This window comes from Microtus oregoni, unplaced genomic scaffold, assembly GCF_018167655.1.
Source record: "Microtus oregoni isolate MIOR12 unplaced genomic scaffold, Mior012 000027F_ref0000203, whole genome shotgun sequence".
NCBI classification, from domain to species: Eukaryota; Metazoa; Chordata; class Mammalia; order Rodentia; family Cricetidae; genus Microtus; species Microtus oregoni.
Window position 1 is genome coordinate 4457382 of NW_024543086.1, and position 16850 is coordinate 4474231.

The 16850-nt window shown below is 43.3% G+C and overlaps 1 pseudogene; it reads right to left on the reverse strand.

Moving 5' to 3' along the window:
- Window positions 1-10518: 10518 nt before the first annotated feature.
- On the reverse strand, window positions 10519-14004 carry LOC121463978 (annotated as a pseudogene).
- Between the last annotated feature and the right edge of the window lie 2846 nt (window positions 14005-16850).

The window sequence follows — 16850 nt, forward strand, 5'->3', positions numbered from 1 at the left end:
GGACACCCGCACACACATCGCATACACTTACACAGACATATACACATATATAAAAATAAAACAAATGTTTTAAAGAAGTGTGTGTGTGTGTGTGTGTGTGTGTGTGTACACACACATACAGAGACAGACTTTTATTTTAAAATTTGTCTTAAGGCAATTTTTTATCCTGCATGACTTAAAAGAGGCAATCAAGGGAAACCTACATCTAAAAATTTCTTCTACCTAACATGTTACATAGATCCTTAGGGATGTGAGTTTTCTTTTAGACATCACAATCTTACACTTATTAAAAACAAAATATACCTTGAAAGTTAGGAGAAAGGAAGCATGTAATCTCTTGGTGTCTTCTTGGGGTGGCACATGATGCTGGCATGTGAGATTGGGGCATCACTCCAGAAGGCAGCAGGGGAAAGCGGTGACAAACTTCTTGATTCCCTCTCAGGGATGCACAGATGGGCCTTGGCTCACAGTGGCTTTCCATATCTGTGAATGCCCTGTAAGAAAAAAAATGCGTTTACTACACACTGGGCATCATAGCTGAGCCACTGGTCAGCTGCAGAGGGTATGTTTCCTCTCCTGACCGCACGGCTGGCCAGCAGCTTTGGCTGGCTCTCCTGACCTGCATCACAAGACTGCCTTCAAATAGACCTGGGGGAAAAATAAAAATTCAAAAAGTTAGCAAAGTCAAAAGACCACGAACTGTCTCAGTGGATAAAAGCACTTTGCTGTTCAAGCCTGGCAACCTGAGTTTGATCCCTAGAAAGCAGGTAAAGGTGAGAGGCGATACCTGCTTCCCGAGATGGCTCCTCCACATTCGACCCCCCCCCCCCCCACATCTACACATCGTATGCCCACCACAATAATGGCTTATTTAAGTTGTTCCCGTAAAATTGGAAAATTATAAGTCAAACTATTATCAATTTGGAGATCTCACTTCCTCTTTAAGAGAAGAGGCCTTTGTCTAGCTTCTGGCACCTAGCACAATTCGGGCCACTTAGCCTGACAACGAGTGTTGAGTGAACAGTTTCGCTATGAACACGCAGACACTAACTGTTAACAGTAACAGTAACTAACTGTGTTAGTTCCTTTTCTGTTGCTGTAACAAAATACATGACAAAGAAGCGCCGAAGGAAGCAAAAATTTATTTCATTTCATATGAGAGGAAATAGTAGGGAAGACATTCCAGGCCCGAGTGTGAGGCAGCGACTCACACCGATCTGTAGCCAGGAAGGAACGTTTACCCGAGGAGGAAAAACCAAGCCTTAACATGAGTGGCACCAATCTGTGGGCTGGAGTCCCAGACTGAATAAAAATGGAAAACGGAAGAGATGAACTGAGTAGCAGCATTCATCTCTCCTTGTCTGTGGCTGCAATGTGACCAGCTGCCTCACACCGCACTCCCTCCTCAGTTAAATCTACCAGGAAAGGTCCATTCAGACTCAGGGGTGTGTCCTCTAGGAGATTCCAAATCCAGTCTGGCTGACAATGAACTTTAAAACGCAGCTAAACTCCTCGTTAAGGGTTTTATTTTTAAAGACAGAAAACATCCTGATGACAAAATATACTCATTCCTTCACATTTTAAGTAGGATTTTGATGTCAGTTTTCTGAGAGTTTGGAGTGCTTGAACCTCTCTTTTTGTGTAGTATAATTTAAATCTTTTCCAGGGTCATGATATGAATTATTTCTTTAAAGATTTAGTTTTATTAGTTTTAAGTGTGTGTGTGTGTGTGTGTGTGTGTGTGTGTGTGTGTGTGTGTGTGTAGGTACCCCTGGAGGCTAGAGGGGTCTGATCCTCCTGGAGGTGAAGTTACAGGCAGTCATGAGCCACCAGACGTGGGTGCTGGGAATCAAACTTGGACCCTCTACAGGAACACTATTCAGTCTTAACTGCTGGGCCGTCTCTCTAGCTCCCAATGACTTATTTCAATCCCACTGTTGCATTATATAATTTGGAGAAATTAAGGAAATATAAAAAAATCATAATGGAGGAATATATAAGCTAGAACAAATAACAGGAGGAAGATTAAGTATTTAAAGAGCATTGTAGAGTTATACTGTTTAGTGTAACAGTAGCTATCAGCCATGTGCTATGGAGAACTTGAAATGTGGCCAATATGAGCTAAAAAGGCTTTGAGTGTCATGTGCACATCAGAGTCAGGATAACTTAGTAAGAAGAAAGCTATCTGGAGCCTCTCTCTTCTTGTTAGAAGTTGTCTCTACTTCTGTATTCCCAGATGCAGGGCTGCCTTGTGTACTGAGCACATTGGGAGCAGGCTCTTGGCAAGACCTGACTGAGTGTGACGCGGCCAGAAAGGTCATTCAGAAAGGTCTAAGAAGAAGGTGATGAAGGATAGTATAAATCTTTCGTCTTCAAGAAGAAATAAAGAGCAGGTGCCAGGCAGGGCAGGCTTCACTTTAAGTGATTCCTCATTCCCCAACTTCTTTCCTGTGGCTCAAGTCTTCCTGGACTCATGCAATGTCGTATGATCACTGGTAATTATTCCACTGGAAATACTTTTTTTTTTTCCAAAAATGGAAGTCATTACATTTGAACATGCTTCGTTCTCCCTTCATGTATTTATCTGGAAGATAATCTATAGCATTTTATTCCATTAGTGGTAGGTGTAGAAGGCTGTTTTATAAGTCACTGGGAAACAGACACATCGAATAGACAGCTACCGAGCAGTCACCACGTGCCACACAATTGGGCTTGTGAGAGAAATACCATTAAGCCGATTTTACTTATTTACTAGATTTGCTTATTTACTTTATTGACTAGAACTAAAGCAAAAAGTGCTTAAGTAACATGTCCAAAGGAATATCTTTAGGAAGTCGGGAAGCTGTGGCATGGTATGCAAACGATCCTTCAGTATTTCTCTACTCTGTGGTCTTTGAAAAGGATCACAGCTGCAGGAGACCCCAAAACAGAAACAAGTCACATGTGACTGTGACGGTGGTAACCCCATCCTGCTCTGCGTCCATGTGCTCCCAAGGAAAAAGAACCTTCATGAGGGTGTACTCTGTAGCAAACTGCTTACAGTCCAAGCATGGGGACCTGATTGATAACCCCAGAACCTTTGTAAAGAAGCTGTTCGTGTGGGCACATGCTTGCAATCTCACTGCTAGAAAGGTAGATTTTTGGGGCTCACTTGCCACCTACCCTAGTCTAAATAGTTAGCTCCAGGTCAGTGAGAGATTCTGTCTCCAAAAAAAGATGATGTGGACAGTACCTGAGGAAGGATGACACCCAAGGTTTAACTTCTGCCCTCTGACATGCACAGATATGGATGTTTAAATATATCTGTATATACATATGCACCTCTGTGTGTGTGTGCATGGATGCATGTGTTTGCATACACACACATTGTGTGTTTGTGCAATTGCCATAATGGCCCAGAATCAAGAAAAGAAGGACTTCCCATAATTCATACAATACTAAGCTTTTCATAGCAGAATTGGGATGTGTAAACCCCCATGTCTGAGATAGCATTACCGGTTTTGTTCATTTATTTATTTTAATTTTATTATTTTATGTGTATGAGTGTCTTGTATGCACGTATGTTGCATGTGTACCACATACCCCTCCACATGCCTGATACACACAGAGACCAGCAGAGGGTACTGTACCTGCTGGAACTGGAGCCATAAATGATTGGGAACCACCATGTGGGTGCTGGGAATTGAACCCTGGTCCTACAGAAGACCAGCCAGGGTGTTTAATGGCAGAGACATCTCTCGAGTCTCTTATTTCTGGGTTGGTTTTGGTTTTGGTTTTTCAAGACAAGGTTTCTCTGTAGCTTTGGAACCTGTCCTGGAACTCACTCTGTAGACCAGGCTGGCCTTAAACTCACAGAGATCCACCTGCCTCTGCCTCCTGAGTGCCACCACCACCACCCGGCCTATAGAAACATACCCAGGCTAGCTTGAGTGCAAAAGTGTGGCTGTTGGCTTCAGAGAGGTCTTAGAAGACACAGCACTTGCCTTGAGGTGTCGGTCAACCATTGTCTAGATGCACCAATGTTTTTTGTCTATTGCCTACTGAAGGACATTTCAGTTCCTTTCAAATTGTGTAATAAAGCTACTATAGTTTTGTGATGAGATCTGGGCATGTGGACTTCTTTGGTTAGTTTGGTGTCTGATGTGGACAGATCAGGTTGGGGCTGAACAGAAGATGTACAGGTCAGGCTGGACCTAAAGGCTGAAAATGGCTTAGGTGGAATGAAGTCTAGGGGACATGGAGGGCTGGGACGTACTTCCTGGTCCAAGCCTGAAGTATTGGGGTAGATGTGGGTTTTGGGAAAGGCTTGTGGAGGGGGGACCAGGCAGACTCATGCAGCTAGACTCTGGAGAAAGATGTGTAAGGATCTGGCTAGGTGAGCAGGTTGGATGCAGCAAGGGAGGGGCCTGTGGGTCCCAAAGTTCCTATTAATATCCATGGTGCAGATTCTTGTGTAGTCATAACTTTTTAAATCCACTGGGTAAATACTAATGAGCCTGTTACATCATACAGCAAGAATAGATTTAGCTTCACATGAATCACATTCATTTCTATATTAATCAGAGACTGAAATATTTTAGATACATTAGATTGAATAAAATATCCTACTAATCTCTTCTGTTATTGTTTACTCAGGGCGGGATACTGAGAACTTGAAGTTATCCATTTATTCTTCTGTTGAAAGAATGCTGTTTAAAAATTAAACTACTGGAGTTTATATATAATCCTCCACTGATTTATGCTGTAACCTTAAGCACTTAACATACAATATCTTGGTGTCCTTATCTGCTCAGACAATATTCAACCTGAATGAAAAACATTTACTATGGTATATATTGATCTTGGCAAGTGTTAGGTAATCACCAACTTGATAGTGTGATAACCAGTAGTGTGATCAAACAGTAAGTTTATTCTCAGCCCAGATTTGGAAGTGGGACTTGTACTGGTTAGATTTTATTATCACCGTGAAGCAAACTAGAACCTCCTGGGGAAAGGGACTCATTCTCCATTGAGGAACCGCCTATATCACATTGGCTTTCTAGAGATGAGGTGCTTTCTTGATTACTAATTGATGGCTGAGGGACCAGCCCACTATGGGTGGTACTGTCCCTACGCCAGTGCATATGAGCTATATAAGGAAGTTAGCTGAGAATAAACCAGTGAGCTAGAGGGTAAAACAGTAAGAACATTCCTCCACGGCTCCTGTCTTGACTTTCCCCAGGGATGGATTGTGATCTAGAAGTGTAAGCCAAAATAAGCATTTTCTTCCCCCAAGTTGCTTTTGGCCACACTGTATTATCTTAGCAACAGGAAGCAAGCCAGAACAGGATGTAACTTAAAAAACGGAAGGGCCACTAGAGCAGTGTATTGCCCCCTTTCTTTCTCTTCCTTTCTCCACCCTCTGCAGTGAAAAGCAAGCAGGTTGCTGATTAATGTTTATAGAGTTCTTCCTCTTGGCCATGCCAGGAGGGAATAGTAGCAGCCATCACACATGGTAAACTTTGCTTGGCAACAAAGGTAGACACATGTATGACTTGAGGTTGATATGCATAATGTGGTGTTGTTGAGGTGTGGATCCCCAGGAAGCAGAGACTAGTGAGAATGCTCTTGAGAGGAACATGGGAATGAGGTCTCCCCAATTTCTGTTAGTCTCACGCTATGAGCACTTGCTTGTGAACATGCTTTCCCCACTGCCATGGGGTGCTGCAGTTCAGAGGCTTCTTACCAGGACTGAACCACTGCAGGCTCACACCATCCAATCTCATAAATGAGTGGTTCTCAACCTGTGGCTTGCAACCCCTTTCGGGTCAAACAACCCTTTCACAGGTATCGCCTAAGACCATCTGCGTAGCAGATATTTACATTACAATTTGTTAACAGTAGTGGAATTGCAATTATGAAGTAGCAATGACAATAATTTTTCGGTTGAGGATCACAACACGAGGAAGTATATTAAAGGGCCACAGCATTGGAAGGTTGAGAACCACTGTCATAAAGCCCCTTTCTTCATTATTTTCCATGTCTTGGGTATTCTGCTGTAGTCGTAAAAGTTAACATAATGTTTACAAAGGAAGGAATGTGACCCATCTGTTGCTACTAACTGACTTTAAGGCTTCTCAGCCTTATTGAGGATGCAGAAACTAAATGAAATTGAACTCTGAGGCAATGAATTCTTATTTTAAAGAGAATGCTATTAGTCCTGGGGTGGTCTCAAACCCCAAGCAAAACCCCGAATATACAGTTTGCCCATCACTTTTCTTTGGGGACAATTAAAAAAATTGTTACCCATAAAATTGTTCTAGGAGTTGAGTGACGGAACTGGAGAGGTGTCTCAGAGGTTAAGAGCGCATGCTGCTCTTTCAGAGGACATGGGTTCCCAGCACTCACATGGAGTGATTCAAAACCTCCCTAACTCTGCTCCCAGGGAATCTGACATACTCTTCTGACCTCCACAGGTACCTGCACACATGTGGTGCACATACAGATAACCAGCACGTACACATATGCTTAAATATTTTTAAATATTTGAATGAAATATTGTATCTATGTTATTAGTGCTTATAAATATTAATGTGTAAAATTATGAGGGAGTAACAAAGAGAGGAGTTTTAGATTTGATTCGCCATGTCAAAAAGAGAGTAACTGTGAGCCATGTCAAAGTTGGAATTATTAAAATGTAATCGAATTTGGAGGAAGCAATTCTAAGGAGAAATTAATGTGGGTAGCTGTGCTAATTTAAAATGTGAAACACTTCAGGATTTGAGAAGCATGAATAATCTGGAACTCTTTGATACTTCTTATGTGTCCATGAAATTGCGATGCCTGAGAATACATTTTTCAAGAGGCAGAATTTAAATTTATGCAAATTCTAAGACCTGAGATATGGAGAAAGAAAATTAATTATTTACTTATGGATAAAATATGACAATCATTATAGTATGGATGAATGAGTAGTGAATTAATTAGAAGGCAAAGGAAATAAAAATAAATACCGGAACCTATTAGGAAAAGAATTAACACTATAGTTGTGCCTAGCTGTGTGGTCAGAGTGACTGTTCAGACTTCAAAGAAGCCCCCATCCATGACAGATATTGGTTCCCTCAGACAACTGATTGGTTTAGAAATAGACATGAGATGAGTTAAGTCACCAAGATTTAAGGCTTTTGAGCAGCCCTACATAGACATGGATCCCGAGTCATACTGACAGCAGGATCCTAGGGATAAGATTTATTGTTGAGGAACTTGAAATTGCCTTGGTTCTTATTTCAACAATATTCAACTAATGCCCTGTGGTCAGTACTATACCAGGCTACTGTCTCTCTACTCCCTCCACACACACCTTTTGGGCTCAAGCTAGCCTAATTTAGTTTCTGATTTCAAAACCAGAAATAATATTTACAACTCCTAATTCTAGTTCAAAGAACTCAGCATTGTGGGAAATCCTTTTTCTCTGCCCTAGGCCATCATGGTAGTTGCTACTGGTTGAGGGTCATCTCATCTTATACCTAAGTGTGCTGGGTGGTTTTGTGTGTCAACTTGACACAAGCTAAAGTCATCAGAGGAAGGACCCTCAGCTGAGGAAAGGCCTCCCCTTGAGATCCAGCTGTAAGGCATTTTCTCATTTAGTGATCAGTTGGCGAGGGCCCAGCCCAAGGTGGGTGATGCCATCCCTGGGCTGTTAGTCCTGGGTTCTCTAAGATGGTAGGCTGAACAAGCCAGGGGAAGCAAGCCAGTAAGCAACTCCCCCTCTGTGGCCTTGGCATCCACTCCTGCCTCCTGGATCCTGCCCTGTTTGAGTTCCTGTCCTGACTTCCTTTAGTGATGAACAGCAAAGAGGAAGTGTGAGCCAAATAAACCCTTTCCTCCTCAACTTGCCTTTTGGACATGGTGTTTTGTTGCAGCGACAGAAACCCTCACTGAGTCACTAAGACAGGAAAATAGCAACAGGAAAGATCAAAATGGTCATTGGATCAATCAGCTCTAGGCTCCAACTGGTTATGAAAAGTGGAGAGAAAAAAGCAGGGCATGCTAGCATACCCGTGTAATTCTAACACAGAAGCGGCCGAGGCAGGGAGATCGCAAACTGGAAGCAGAACCTTGTCTCAACAACAAAAACCATGGGAAGTGCACATAGGGTCAGCGCATACTTGGAAGAATCAAACAGAGAAAGGAGGTCAATTAATCTTCCTTCTTGGCAGCAGTGTGACTCTAAGGAAATGAGACATACTGTATAGTAATGCCACGCTTGTCAAAGTGTGTCCGTCACACAGTGCCATTCATAGTGAATGGGGTAAAGTTTGCAAATACCAGAGTATTCTGATACCATTGGAAACATACCGGGACGGAATGGTAAAAAGCGAATAAATCAAAAGGTTTTTTTTTTGTTGTTGTTGTTGCTATTTGTTTTACTGTTGCTGTTGTTTTCATTTTCTGTTTTCTTTCTTTTTCTTTTTTTTTGGGGGGGGGAGGCACCAGAGCGTGGGCTCCTCTATGCCTTGATGAGGGACGTTGTTCTGTTCTGTTTGACACAGGGTCTTACATGAGCAAGGATAGTCTTAAACTTACTAAGTAGCTGAAGCTGATGTTGACCCCTTGGTTCTCCTGTCTCACTGCCCAAGTGCCAGGATTATAGGCATGTGTCACCACACTGAGCTCAGAGCTTGTTTTATTTAAAATAAAAATACACTTTGGGCTGGAGTAATGGCTCAGCTGTTAAAGGCTGGGTTCAAAAACCCAAAGGTCAAAAAAAAACCCCCTACTATACTATTTACAAAATAGCAAGATAAATGTTACCACATTGATGTTATCAAAAAATTCTAAGTGCCGGATCCAAATCCTCTGTGATGTCTGCCATTCTGTAGTGTTTTTCAGTTTTCGTCCATATTACACGACTCTTATATACTTTTCCCATTTAGCAAGTGAAAGTTTGTTGGAAGCGTTATCAGAAGCTAGCTCATGATCATAGGCTGCTACCTAAGAACTACTTCAAATCCTCATGGTTCTGAAAGACAGGACTTTAAAAGAAATCTTTTTGTTACATAGTAAGTTCATTTTAACAAACAGAGTATTTACGGTCAGGAGAAATTGATTTTTTTTTCAAGGTCAGGTGGATACTTTTAGACAAACTGCTTCTAGACACTTCATGATCCTGGAAAACAAATGCATTGTTAAAGAAATGTCTCCCGTAGATCCTAATGAATAGAGCAATTGATAACTTATCCATTACCCAGGCTGACTGGTGATCAAACTTGCTTGTCATGTTGTGAAGGCTTAGACTTGAAGTGTCTAGACATTTCATCAATATTTACTGAAGCATGGGAGACATTCATTTATCCACTTATGAGTCACTACAGATAGGAAAAGCAAAGAAATTAAATCACTCTCATAATGGGAAAAACCGCCTCATCGTAACCGTTTGATGTTCACGATCTCCAATTGGTTGTTGATTAGGTACCAATATATTATGCTAAAATTCATCACGGCTTCATTAGTCTAAAATTTACGGGCAGGGATATCTGAAATAATTACTCCCATGATTAGGAAGATATGCGTCTCCTGGGCACATGGTTTCAGACGTAAACAAGACCACATATTTTACTGTTCTTACCAGCTCTGTGTGTGGGAAACAACCTCGCAGCCCCTCAAAAAACGGGGCCAGGCTGCCTCTGGACTTCAACCACAGGGAAATTTCTATTCTTCCCCACAGATTTATGACAAGTTTTTATTTGTGTCAAATTACAGGGTCCTGTAAGCAAGTGCCAGGTTATGATTCTACTATTGTAATATAGTAAAAAATTGCTTGATTATCCAAAGTCCTCCATTTCTGAATGCACATTGAAAAGCACATTTGAAGTAATTTGGCACGACAAACACTTCTGTATCTTATTTGACCAATCATCAGGTGTGTGAATATATATATATATATACATATATATATAATCAATATATGTGTACACACACCTCTAAATTAAATATATTTATATAAAAGGCTAAAGATTGATGTTGTTACGCTTAATCCCTTTAAAAGTCTTACATTAAATTGCTCCTGCATTTAGAGCAGCAATATAAAAAATTGACCAGCTTACTAAATACAGATGAATTTGCAAAGCAATAAAAGTAAAAATTTCTATTAAAATGTTATATGCCCGATTGACACTTAAAAGGCACTAACAAACTAGAAATAAATCTATCTTTATGGGTTTTGGAGAGACCGAAGGTTCTGGGAGCCGTTCTGCGCACTGAACTAAGATGGAATCACAGCAAGGAACAGTGGCCGATCACGTCCTTCTTCCCTGTGGGAGCTGTCAGGAAGCAGTCACAGCGGTGTCTGTGTTTCCCAGCCTGGGGTTTCTGTTCATTCAGCAGCAGTGGCGGCCTGGCTTCTCAAGAAACACATAGTCAGTCAGTCATCGATAATGTTTGGTGCATAGTACTCAGTACAGATGCATTGTTCGGTCGGGGTTTGTCAGAGAACAGCTGGGAGAGAAAACCCCCCACAGAGGCATCGCCAGCTCCATGTCAACAATTTCTGGTTTTAAGTCAAGACAGCAACAGCAGTGACTTGTGTGTAGCGTTCTAGTACCATCTCGGCCACGGGTGAAGGTCAGGATTCGCTGCCTCTGTCCACCTTTGAAAGAGCTCATGCCTCTATCTTTTTAAAGGCTGCAGCTTCAAACGCTTTGCTCAAAACCCTACCAAAGCTGGCAGCTTTCATTTCATTTCCAAAAAGGTTAAGCACATGAAGTCCAACTTTCATCAAGGATTCCACACAGGTCTGGCCTCTACCTGGTGAAGACAGATTTTGAGTGAAGAGCCTGTTGTTCTTGCGAGCATAGTAAGCCACCTTCAATACTGGCTTTGGGAAAGTTACAAGAAAAAAGGCCGCTGTCTAATAAGCTTGCTTTTCCTACCAAAATCCAGATTTTCTCCAAACATACATGCGTTTCATTTTGTTAACAATTGGGAGCTGTAAGATTAGCGATAAGGGACCTGTTGCCACCAGCAACTTGTGCAGCACAAGTTCCTGATGGCTGCTCCTTCTCATAGTACCGAGCATCCACAGGGGCCCTGGTGGCGTTCCTCTTGAGGATTTCCATGAATCCACCCATCCCAATGACATGAAAGATCGACGGTGCTGTGTATCGGTTGATTAATCTACCAAGTCCACTTTTGAGTCACCAGCATGATATTCAACTACAAATTTTATTTTTACAAGTTCATCAAAAATCTTCTTTGCACTCATATTTCAGTCAAGACTGTGTCATTTGCCAGGCAGTAATCCCAGCACTCGGGAGGCAGAGGCAGGTGGATCTCTGTGAGTTCAAGGCCAGCCTAGTCTACGGAGTGAGTTCCAGTACTGGCTCTGTAGCTACTGAGAAACCTTGTCTCAACCGCCCCCCGAAAAAAGTGATAAGATTGTGTCATTTGGTTTAAGAGAATATGTGTCACGGAAATCTTTGCTTGCTAGGGCTGCGGCATCGAGGAAAGAGTTCCCTCTCCCAAAGAGGGCGTTTTCATTCAGTGCTCAGATCACCTCCACTGTCAACGCTTTGGGCTTTGTCTCCTTTTCAGCTGCTACCGTCTTTGCTTTTTTTTTTTTTTTGATACAAAATGCAGTGGTGAGATTAAGTGAGTCTAGATCTCCTACTCTGAAACCATTTTAACCTTGAAATCTTCATTTCACACACACACACACACACACACACACACACACACACACACCCTGAAATGTTAAGCCAGAAACATGAATTCATTTTTTATAATGATTAAGTATTTTTTGTAGATTTAAAGAAATGCATTCCTTTAGAACAAGTATAATAAAATATTTTTCCTTTCTTGTTGGTAACTCTTGACCCTATATTTGCGACTATGTTTATATACTAATATGCATGTTTTATTTTCATTTTGAAGTCCTTTTTGCGAAGTTGGTGCTTTGTTAATACTCGAAAACTTCCTGCCTGGATATGGAATTTTCCATTAATGGTAAGGCAGGACTTACCATGCCAGCCTTGGCAAACAGCGCTGCTGGCACTGCGCACCTGCGTTTATTTTGAGAGTTCGAGACTTTGGACATTTGGTAGTCAGTGCGATCTGTATGGCCTATGTCTCAGCTTTTCAACTGCTGTAATAAGCATCATGGCCAAAAGCAACTTTTTGAGGAAAGCGTTGTTTGGCTGACACTTCCATGTGACAGGACATCACTAAGGGAAGACAGGACAGGAGCTCAAGCAAGACCCTTGAGGCAGGAACTAAAGCAGACAGCATGGAGGAATGCTGCTCACTAGCTTGTTCCCCATGGCTTGCTCAGCTTCCTTTTTTATATACCCAGGACCACCTGCTCAGGGGAGGCACAGTCACAGTGGACTAGGCCCTCCGCTATCAATCATCAACCAAGAAAATCCTCTACATTTTCTTATTTGAGGTTCCTATTCCCAGAAAACCCACGCTTGTATCAAGCTGGCAAAAACAAAACAAAACCCCCAAAACATACAAACAAAAAACTAGACAGGATTACCTACTCTTCCCCGAGCCCTTTGAGCAGGAGTCTCTAACAAACTTCCTACAGGTAGGCACCCTGTACCTGTTGTAATTAGAAGAAAGAACTTCCCATGTGGCTCCGCCGGCATTGCCATGGCCTAAACAGGAGATGCTCCGCACAGGCTCTCTGTTAAGTGCTTGATCCCCTGCTGGCAGTGCTATTTTTGGAGGTTCTGGAAACTTCTTAGATTGGGAGCCTGACTGGAGGAGAGCACTGGAGATGTTTAACCTCTTAGGAGGTTAAACCTGCTAACTTGTACCATTCTATCTCTCTGCTTCTTCTCCGCAGGGCTTCTGCTCCATGCTCTCTGCCACAATGCTTTGCCCTCCATGTCAGTAGGGCTAAAGATGACAGGTGGAAGCCTATGAAACTGGAGGCCCTCAAAAATCCTCCCTCCCTTCGGTCGTTATGCCTGGTGCTTTGTCACAGTGGTGAGGACAGCAGCTACTAGAGAGTCCTTGGACTCTTTGGGCTTGGTCACTTTGTATTTCATGAGTATTTTCCTTGCTCTGCTTTTATTTGTAGCCTTTTACTGGAATACATATTATCCTTGAGTATAAGCGGAGTCTAAGAGTGTTCTGAGAAAACGACTCAACGTGAGAGTGTTCTTGGAACTGTGGTACATGGCCACATTCCAGCCGTCACACTGGAGGCGGCAGTCCTGTGCCTGTGTGTGTACGTGTGAAGAGGGGAAGGCTAGCCCTTCAAATACATAGGCTTTAAGGTGCCCAATCCTCTGTCTCCAGCACGGTTGCCGAGAAGGTCAAATGGGAAGCCAGAACCTCAGCAATTTTTTACCATCAACAGCTATCCTCCACACTCTGAGAAGTTTCAGTAGAGCCAAGGGAGGAGCAATAAAGAGGAATCTGTATCCTTTTCCGAGCAAGAAGGTAACAGTTGAGGTCTGATAAGGAAATGAGCTCAATCCTGCTGCTCTGCCCAACAGGAATGAAATACCTACCCTCCCTCCCCCAAACCTGGGCTGTCCATGGGGGCAGTCGTACCATAGCATCTGACTTTGCCTACCAGCTCTGTCATAGAAGGCCTGCTGAAGTGAGATCCAGACCTGCCTTAGCAAGATGTAGAGTCTCCAAAATGTTCAGGCTCGAATAAGATGGGGTTCAGCACCCAGCACTTTGGAGAACTTCCACACGAATGAAAAAAAAAAATAAAACTACAACAACAACAAAACCCAAATAATCAGTAGATGTTGTGGCATTCTGAATAATAAAGGAATGTGAACACTTGACCCCAGCGAGCAGGGCTGTTTAGGGACATTATACATCCTTTAGGAAGCGTATCCTTTGTGGAGGAAGTTGCATCCTTTGGGAAGGGCTTTGAAGGGTTTATGGTTTTATACCCCTTCCCGGTCCTTTCTCTGCTTCCTGTGTGTAAATGAGAATGTGATCAGTCCTCTCCTTGCTTCCGCTCTCACGGATTTTCTATTGTCATGCCTACCTGGCCATGATGAACTACCTAAGAAAATGGCTTCCAAAGGACTCTATCAAGAAAGAAGATAACCTGGTGCCCCCACAGCCCAGTGGCAGAAGGCAGGCGGAAGACAGTCACAGGCCTGGGCTGATGGGTGCCACGGCCACGAGCAGGTATGTGGTAGAGAAATCGGAGCCAAGGAGAAGTGGAATGGTTCAGGCTCTGTGGAGAGGAGAGGAGTTGAAGATGTGAAGGCGGGGAGAAGCTGTCTGATATGTGTGGGGTGGCCTATTCTGCCACCTGGGGCCATATGATGTCACTGAGGGCAGCATGTCTGGGGTTGTGTTGATGTCTGGGGCTGTGTGACCACAGAAGGCTATACAGATGCCTGTGGTCTGGGCTGCCACCTGACACCATGCTGATGTCTGAGGGTCATGCTGTAGCCAGGGCTATGCTAATCTGAGTGGCCTGCGCTGATGCTCGAGGCCATGGTGACGTCCAGGTCTGAGCTGCAGTCAAGGGCCATGTGTGGGGTCCACGGCCCTACTGCAGTCAGGGTCTGTGATGGTGTCTGTGGCCAGTGCTACTAGCAAAAGCCATGGGGATGCCTGGGATCTGAGCTGCCACCCGAGGCTACATTGGTGTCCGAGGGCCATGCTGCCACCAGGACCATACCAATCGAGTGGGCTGCATTGCCATCTAGGGCTATGGTGATGTCTGGGCCTGATCTGAGGCCAAAGGCCAAGTCTGGGACTGTGGTCCTACCATAGCTGGGGTCTGTGTTGATGTCTGTGGCCATTTTTGCTACCAGGGGCCATGAGAAAGCTGGGACATTGGAAAGCTGGTTCTGCCCTTTGCCAACTGCCTTAGACGGCGAGCTGCCCACCCTCCTCCTGGGAGAACTGGCTCCAGTGGCGTGGGTACAGGAGAGCTGGCCCTTACCCTTGATGGCCCTGAGAGTACTGCTCCCCCCCAACTTACCTTAAAAGGAGTGACAACACTGACTGTTGCTTGAACAGGAAGTCCTGGTAGAGATTGTCAGTGACCAACACAGCTACAACCCAGACCCACACCCAGGGCTTTGAGTTGGCTCACCCCAATAGCTATCCCATATATGACCTGCTGGGATGTGTGAAGGGACTGGTCCTGTGGACCCACAGCTACGGGGTCACCATGACTCGGGGCGACAGCAGGATATTGACGTTTCAGTGAGGGTTTAGTATTGATGGTGTCCTAGAAGCCAGGGCACTGGATCAGACCAACCACTCATTGCAATAAACATTTGCAAATAACACTGGTTGGAAGAGGGTATACTGCACGACTCACTGCAGCTTGCCACTACAACAAAAGAATATGTGATAGAGAGGCAGAAAAGACAGAGGAGGGAAGTGTGTTTTTCTTTTAATTATTTTTAAAAATTTTTCTTTTGGGGGGAGGCTACAAGGGCGGAGGAAAGATTTGGGAGAACTTAGAAATGAGTGGTATTGGGGCGCATGATGTGAAATTCCCAAAGAATCAGTAAAAGAATTGTGTGTGTGTGTGTGTGTGTGTGTGAGAGAGAGAGAGAGAGAGAGGAGATAAAGAGAATCTTGAATATTGGAAGGGTAGAAAAATAACAGAAATCGCAAAACATGAAAAGATACCATAGACTTCTCTGGGAATTTCTAAATTTTGTTCGGTGATAGAAACAAATATCATAACATTGTTCCATAGAGCTACTGATACACAACAAGAGACGGTTACAATGACTATAAACTGGTGGTGGGGTAGTGGCAGAGCACGTCTTTTATCCTAGCACTTGGGGGCAGAGGCATGGCAGATCTCCAAGTGTTCAAAGCCAGCCTGGTCTATAGAGCTAATCCCATGACAAAGAAACCCTGTCTGGAAAAACCAACCAACCAACCAAACAACCCCCACAAAACAAAACAAAAATAACCAAACAAAAACACCCCAAAACCCCCCAGAAACAAAAAAAACCACAAACAATATGTATGCACACACACACACACACACACACACACACACACACACACACGAAAATGTATGCCCAGGCTCAAATGCTCCATGTACAAATCATAATGAAATTCCACTCAACATTTAAATAAACAAGAGAGAGATAAGGAAAAACAGAAACAACAAAAAGAGGCCAAAAAAGAACGTAAGTCATTAAGCCTTAACATATCAACAACCACATCCAAATGTTCTACTTCACTCCTAAAACCCACACAACTGGAAATAACCAAAACCTCCAATGGTTAAACTGTGATAAATCTACACTAGTGGTTCACGGTCAAGAAAGAAAGTACTGGTTACAATGGATCTCAAGGCCTTGTGTGGAATAAAAAGGGCATTTTGTGTGGATTATCCACCAGGGAAGACTACTCAAACATGGTGTTAGGCCAGTGTTCCTTTTTAACCCACCCTCAACTACAGTAGGTATTTGGGATCACAAAATAGTCCTGAACCTTCCTCGGGGTGAGCTCTTAAGCATAAAAAACCCACATCTTTGGTTGACACACTTCAGTTAGCAAGAACAGTTAGCTAAAAGCAGAACTGTAGAAGTCAGAAAGCAAAGTTAGTACATTTAGGGACTTTCCCAGAATGGTGAACTCTGATGAATTAGGTCTTTGTTTTTGTTATGGGAGGTGTTACTGTCTACACGCTGAGTCTTCTAGCCTGAATAGTACTTCCATCATGGTGGCAGTTGTGTTAAGATCTGAGACCTGCTAAGGTCTGGGACCCTCTTATAATTTCAAAAGGCTTATACTGTATGCTTTCATCGTCTTACCATTCTGGTCAGGGGTTCAGAGGAATAGGGGTGGTGTAACAGATTAGCACAGGTGACATGCATGGTGATGGGACAGTTCTGGATCTTGACTCA